The 6,261-nt window shown below is 45.9% G+C and overlaps 1 non-coding gene across 1 annotated transcript; it reads right to left on the bottom strand.

Annotated features, from left to right (window-relative positions):
- Positions 1 to 4,456: 4,456 nt before the first annotated feature.
- Positions 4,457 to 4,647, bottom strand: LOC117203127 (U2 spliceosomal RNA). The gene has a single exon (XR_004485770.1). It is a non-coding gene; the product is annotated as a U2 spliceosomal RNA (small nuclear RNA).
- Between the last annotated feature and the right edge of the window lie 1,614 nt (positions 4,648 to 6,261).

Genomic DNA, 6,261 nt, shown 5'->3' with positions numbered 1-6,261 from the left:
GACCACCAGGGAAGTCCCACGGGCACCATTTTTGAATTCAGTTATATTTTGCGAATATCTTTTCCTGGCATTTCTTTTTTATGTCACCGTGGTTTGATAGAAATTGAGAGCATCATCGTATGTGGATCTGCTCACATTCCTTGTCCCCCTCTGCTGGTTATTGCGGGTGCCGACCCTGCACCAGACTGTTTTTTTTCTTTTTCCTTCCTGACACCTGCTCTACGTTCAGAGGCCAATTCAATCTGTATGCCATTGAATCTATGATAATATTTATTCAATGAAATGAGAATTATTTCAAATATGTACCTCTCAGAGTCTTATATCACCTGTTCTACTCCTAAAATAATTGACTAATTTTAAGGAAATCTGATGCCCAATCCCAAACACCTTAAATTATACCGTGGATACTTTTGAAACCAAATGCCTTCTGATAGCCATTTTTCCTTCTTCCTTTTGGTAATGGAGCTCTGTGAGTTTTAGCCAGGCACATGGCCTCCAGCTCTAAACTACAGTTCCCAGCACCCTTTGCAGCTGTGTATGGCCATGTGACTGAATTTGGGCCAATAGGATGTGAGTGGGAGTGATGTGTGCAACTTCTGGGTTTCTACTAAATGATGTTTGCTCTGGCTTCTCCCTTTTCTCTTCCCACCAACTGGGAAAAGTCAAAGAATGGAGCAACCTTGCAAACCACATGCTGTGGACTACGGAGTTGCCCCATGTCCCCTCTTCACTTCCCCCAGACCACTCACCTGTGGACTGCAGTGTTTGGCAGAGTAGCTTGCTCTGTTGTTTAACTAATAAAAATGTTAAAATTGAGCACTCATGTTAGAGAATACAAGAAATTTCAGTGAAAGCTCTGTATGTGAAGGTAGGCGTTATCATGACTAGTGATTGTAACTGGTCCCCTGCCTTCATTCTCTCCTCCAATTCTCCAAATGGCTCTCAAAGACAGGCCACTCTGCCGCTAAAAATCTTAAAATCTTCTGCTGGCTCCCAAGGTACCTAAAATCCCAAGCCCTTAGCATAAAGTAGAGACAATATCAGAATTTGTTTGGGCTGAAAACAATAGAATTCCTGACTAAAAATAACATAAACATCAAGGCTTTGGTCTTTTCTTATAATGGGGAATCTGGAGGAAGGTGTTTCCAGCATTGGTTTAGAAGGTGAATAATGTCAGGTCTCTGCTTGCCTTTGCTTCAGTTCTCTTGACTTTCCCTCATACTTATATGATGGCTGCAGTGGCTCCAGGCTTCACATCCTCTTACCCATCCAAAGCAGGAAGGGAAATGGCACTCTTTTTATCAGGGAGAAAAATCTTTTCCAGAACCCCATGGCAAACTTCCCTCATTTCTCTTTGGCCAGACTTAGTCATATGCCTATGCCTTAGCTGCAAGTTGGCTGGGAAAGTGAGAGTCTATTGTGGAAGGGAAACTCTACTTATGATACACAGGGGAGCAGACATGGCTGTAAGGCAGGCAGTTGAGCATGTGCTCCATGAGCCTCACGTACTTCCCTGAAGCAAAAAATATGACTGTAAGTTGAAATATAAAAAATTTATCTCCTGTGACCATAGGCCCATTACAAACATTTCTTTTGAATTGTTATTGTTATGATTTATTGGTTAGAACACAACTGACCAAAACAACATACAGTACACAGTTTGGTAAATAATGAAATAAATCAGATTTTACTGAAAATATATTTCTTAATGTTATTAAAACATGTTGTGGAAGAATATTATTGCTAAATGGGGTAGGGTTTAGCTTCAGTTGCATTCTCATTTTCATGTGTGTGGGTTGAGGTGTTTGGTAATCTTGCTCACAAAAATAAGTTGACGGAAACAGAAGGCATTTTATAACTGCAAGATTGATCGGTTCTTTTGGACTCCTTCTGAGTTATATGCTGAAAGGCACATGGTGATCTATAATAAAAATTAAATATAAGGTTTGGGGTGAGTGAGAGGCATTACTTTCTCTTGTAAAGGAGGAGAAGGAGGCATGGGAAAGGGGACCCTCATAAAAGCTCCGCCAAAGGGCGTGTTCAGCAGATCAGCTGTAGGAGAGGAAAGCTGAGCGCTAACAATTGATTCCCTCGAAACCATCCAGACACAGTGTTCCTCTTGGAGAGGCTTCGGAGACCCCCAGTGATACACGTACCCCAGTTTAAAGACCACTGGTTGTGAGGATCAAATGAGATAATGTACACGAAAGCCTTTGGTGTGCTGTAAAGAATGTTCCAAGGGACATTAATAATAATTGCATGCTTTGTTTTTCCCAAATTCTGGTGACAGCCCATGAGGGCTCTAAGGACTTCATGTTCCAAGTCCTGAAAGCGGCCCACTAACAGACAAGGCAGCTCCCCCTGGACTTGCTGCGAATATCCATCCTCCCAATATAAAAGAAGGTTGACGGGAGAGAGTGAGAGGTGACCTTTTCTGGGGAGTGTTGAGCCAGGCTGGAGAAGGAGCGGGTCGTTGGGGCAGGTGCATGGGAGAGGGTGTCCTCCTGTATCCTGGCTGGATGTCTGCTCTTCCATAGTGTTTGCTGATCAGGTCTGGTCTGTGTGAACAGAGGGAGGAGCCCTGGAGGGAGCCCCTGTTACTCCCTTGAGGTCCCCCATTTTAGAACACATAGAAGGCGTAATCTGCCCAGGTGCTTGGGTCCAGGAGGCCAGACAGCACTGGAGTCTGCAGGCTTGCCAGGCTGCAGAGTGGGCCAAAGGGACATGCCTGATGGTATGAAGTCACCAGTTAGGGGCAGCCAGGCCACAGGGTCACTGTGAGTGGTTGAGGGAGGTGCCTAGGGATGTGTTTGTTCTCTGCCAGCAGGGCTTGGGGACCACAAGTTAGATTGGTGATAATGACCAATAAAAGGGGGGTAGTGCCCTCAGTGCTGCTACCGGTTGGAAAGGTCCTTTGTCTTTCCTACCTTTCTCCCTGCTCTGATACTGATCTCTGGCGGCCTCGGCCTGCAGTGGCTTGAAGCAGGATTTCGGTTCCCCGGGCAGAGATTGAAGTCAGGTAGCAGCAATGAGAGCATTGAATCCTAGCCACTAGACCACCAGGAGCCAGTGGCCAGTGACAAGGCCCTGGCCCATCAACTTTGTAGAAATAAATTTCCACAAAGAGACGGAAGTTAGTGAAACAAGTAAAGTGTTTACTAGGAGGAGAAAGAGTAGGTGTGAATAGGCGCACACGCGCGAGCGCAGAGAGACAGTCTCGCTCTCGTGGTGGTTTGAATCACTTATATGGGGCATTTCTTCTGCGTTTCCTTTGCCCAATCATCTTGCTTTGCCTGGCTCTGAGTCCGTATTTGGTTATCTCCGGGTCCTCCCATGTGTGTGCGTGCATCTCTTAGCCAAGATGGATTTCAGCGAAGCGGCCTATGGGTAGGTTGGCATCACTCCTCTTTTGACCTCCCAGGAGCCTCTCTGCGTATGTGTAGTCAGGAAGGTCCCCTCGAGAGTGAGAAATGCGTGGTCTCTGTCTCTTTTCTGGGCAGGGCTCAGCTTCTCTGGCTCCCACTATTTTGGAGTATCTGTCCACAGGGGACAAAGTCCAGCTGCTCAGCCTGGAGCCTATCTATCTCCTGCCTCAAGACCAGAAGAGCAGGCCCAGGAAAAGGAGATGGACAAGTGGGCCAGGCTCATCCCTCTGTCCACGCAGTGCTGCACGGGGGCCATCAGCTTGTGACAGCGCCACGTTCACTGACGCCACCTTGGCAGCTTGAAATCCACCTGGTGGGACTATTTACAGCACAAGAGTCAGCAGAAGCTACAAATCCATGCTTCCCCTCCCTTCCAAGTTGAGAAGGGCGTTAGGGTGTCTCACCTCTCCCAGCACACCACTGAGTCCTAGTCACTGGAGCCAGGAGCTGAGCGTGGGGTGCTGGGGAAGGACCTGAGTCAAATATGGGACTGAGATTTACAAATGGACAAGGCTAAGGCTTGGGGAACCGAGATGAGACTATGTTAATAATTCAGTGATTGAAAAGGTGGTAAATGGGATTAAAATGTCCTTTAAAGGAGCCTAGTACCCAGCGGAAGAGTAGAGTTTGGCAAAGCGTAATGGTGTGTTAGAAAAATAATCTGGCTCACGTCTATATTTTATTTATTTATTTATTATTATTTTTTTATAACCAATATGCTTTAATGTAAGTTTAGGTCATTCATTTTACAAGCACTCATGGAATGCCTACTGTGCTTAAATCATTGTGCTGGATCTTCCCAAAGACACGGTTTATATGAACACAATTCCTAACGACTTCTTCCTAATGCTTGCTTCGGGAGCTACATCTGGGGCTGAATGGAAGCACATAGACATAGGGCTGCGGTATGGCCACCCCTGCTCTACACTCCGGTCTCTTCCAGAGGCGAACACAGCAGTCACTATCTTGATAAGGTGTGTGGATTAGTCATCACCATTCTGTTACTTTGTAAAGTTCAGTTCCTTCCCCTGGAGGGGTGCACCAGTCCTGGAAATACTGCAATACCAGGTCGATGCGTGGAGTGGACGAAGCAAGCTCTCACTCCAACTCCTTGCTCCAAAAATCCGTTTAATACGTTGTTCTTGGGTAGAGAACATATCAGATTTTAAACTGATAAGAACAGATACTACACTTGATCTTAGCCAAGAGGCCGAGAAGCGATACGTCTATATTTTATAAGGGGACTTCCCCGATCAAATTACCCACCTCCACACAATAAAGATATTGAAAAGGGCCCATTTTAATTCAGAGTTGCTGAACACGATAAAGGGTTGGGGTTTTAGAGAATCGTTCCCTGACATGAGCCAGCTGGCCTCAGGCCTTTTCCTTCCCTTGGATTTTGCCACTGTGGCCTCTGGACCACAGAGCAGCGCTGATGGGGTCGGAGACCTTGTCTTGCCTCCAGCCCGGGGTGGACTTCTGCCTTGGCCGGGCTGTTTCTGGCTCCAGAAGCAGATTCTGCAGAAGTGTCAGGATCACCCTCCCTCCAGTACTTAGGCCTTTTCTAAGGAAGAGCAGCTGTGCAGAGAATTCATTCTTCTGCAGAACAGAATCCTTTAATGAGACAAATTGTTTTTATAATAGGACTTTCACAGGGAAAGAAAAAAAACCCTGTCGCATAAAAGCAAATGGATTCTCTCCTCAGAACCACATCCTCTGCCCAGCAGGTACTGAATTGCAGATGGTGTTTTCACGCTCCCAACTGGGTATTTAATGAAGAAGGAAGAGGGTCCCACTCCCCTCTCCTCTCCCCACCTCCAACACTGGCGATGCACTTCTCTGTTCATTGAGGTTCACTCTGAGGGGGAAAAGCCTATTTTAAACAAAGGCAAGAGATGCGAGATTTAAATGCAATTTAAATCAAGAAAAAAAAAAAAAGGAAGCTGCACAGTTGTTTCCAGGATGACAGTATTTTATGAACCAAGTCTGTCGTCCGTAAGCTTCCCGTTCCAAGTGATTTCAGGAACACGAAGGCTTCTGTGCCAGTCAGGACTGTGTTGGGCTGAAGAGTAGTTTAACAAAAATAGGATCCGTTTGTCCTCACGTAACAGAAGAGTTGTGTGGGTTATTCAGGGCTGGTGTAGCTACTTAACGAAGCTACTGTGCACCCAGGTCCCCCCTAGCTTCCGGCTCCTTCCTTATCCTGGAGCACCTCTGCTCGGATTGGCAGGATGGCTGCCCTTCCTTCCATCATTGCCCCTGAGTGGCAGGCAGGAAGAAGGGCACTAGGCAAAGTGCAGATGTGATGGGCCACTATCTAGCCTTCGCGATCCTTGCTTTTTACCCAAAAGACCTGAAAACTTTTGTCCACACAAAAACCTGCACAGAGAGTTTTACGGCAGCTTTGTTCGTAACGGCCAGTCGGAAGCAAACAAGATGTCCTTCCGTAAGTGAACGGGTAAACTGTGGTACATCCAGTTAATGGAATATTATTCAGCTCTAAAAAGAAAAGAACTATCAAGCCATGAAAAGACATGGAGGAACCTTACATGCATATGACTAAGTGAAAGAAACCAATCTGAAAAGGCTACCTACTGTATGATTCCAACTCTGTGAGGTTCTGGAAAAGACAAAACTATGAAGACAGGAAAAAGGTCAGTGATTGCCAGGGGATAGAGGGGAAGGAGGGATGAACAGGCAGAGCACAGAGGATTTTTAGGGAAGTGAAACTACTCTGTATGATACTATAATGGTGGATACATCTCATTATATATTTGTCAAAACCCATAGAATGTATAACACCAAGAATGAATTCTAATGTAAACTACAGACTTTG

The sequence above is a fragment of the Orcinus orca genome, chromosome 18, assembly GCF_937001465.1.
Source record: "Orcinus orca chromosome 18, mOrcOrc1.1, whole genome shotgun sequence".
Taxonomy (NCBI): domain Eukaryota; kingdom Metazoa; phylum Chordata; class Mammalia; order Artiodactyla; family Delphinidae; genus Orcinus; species Orcinus orca.
This window is presented reverse-complemented; position numbering and strand designations above follow the sequence as displayed.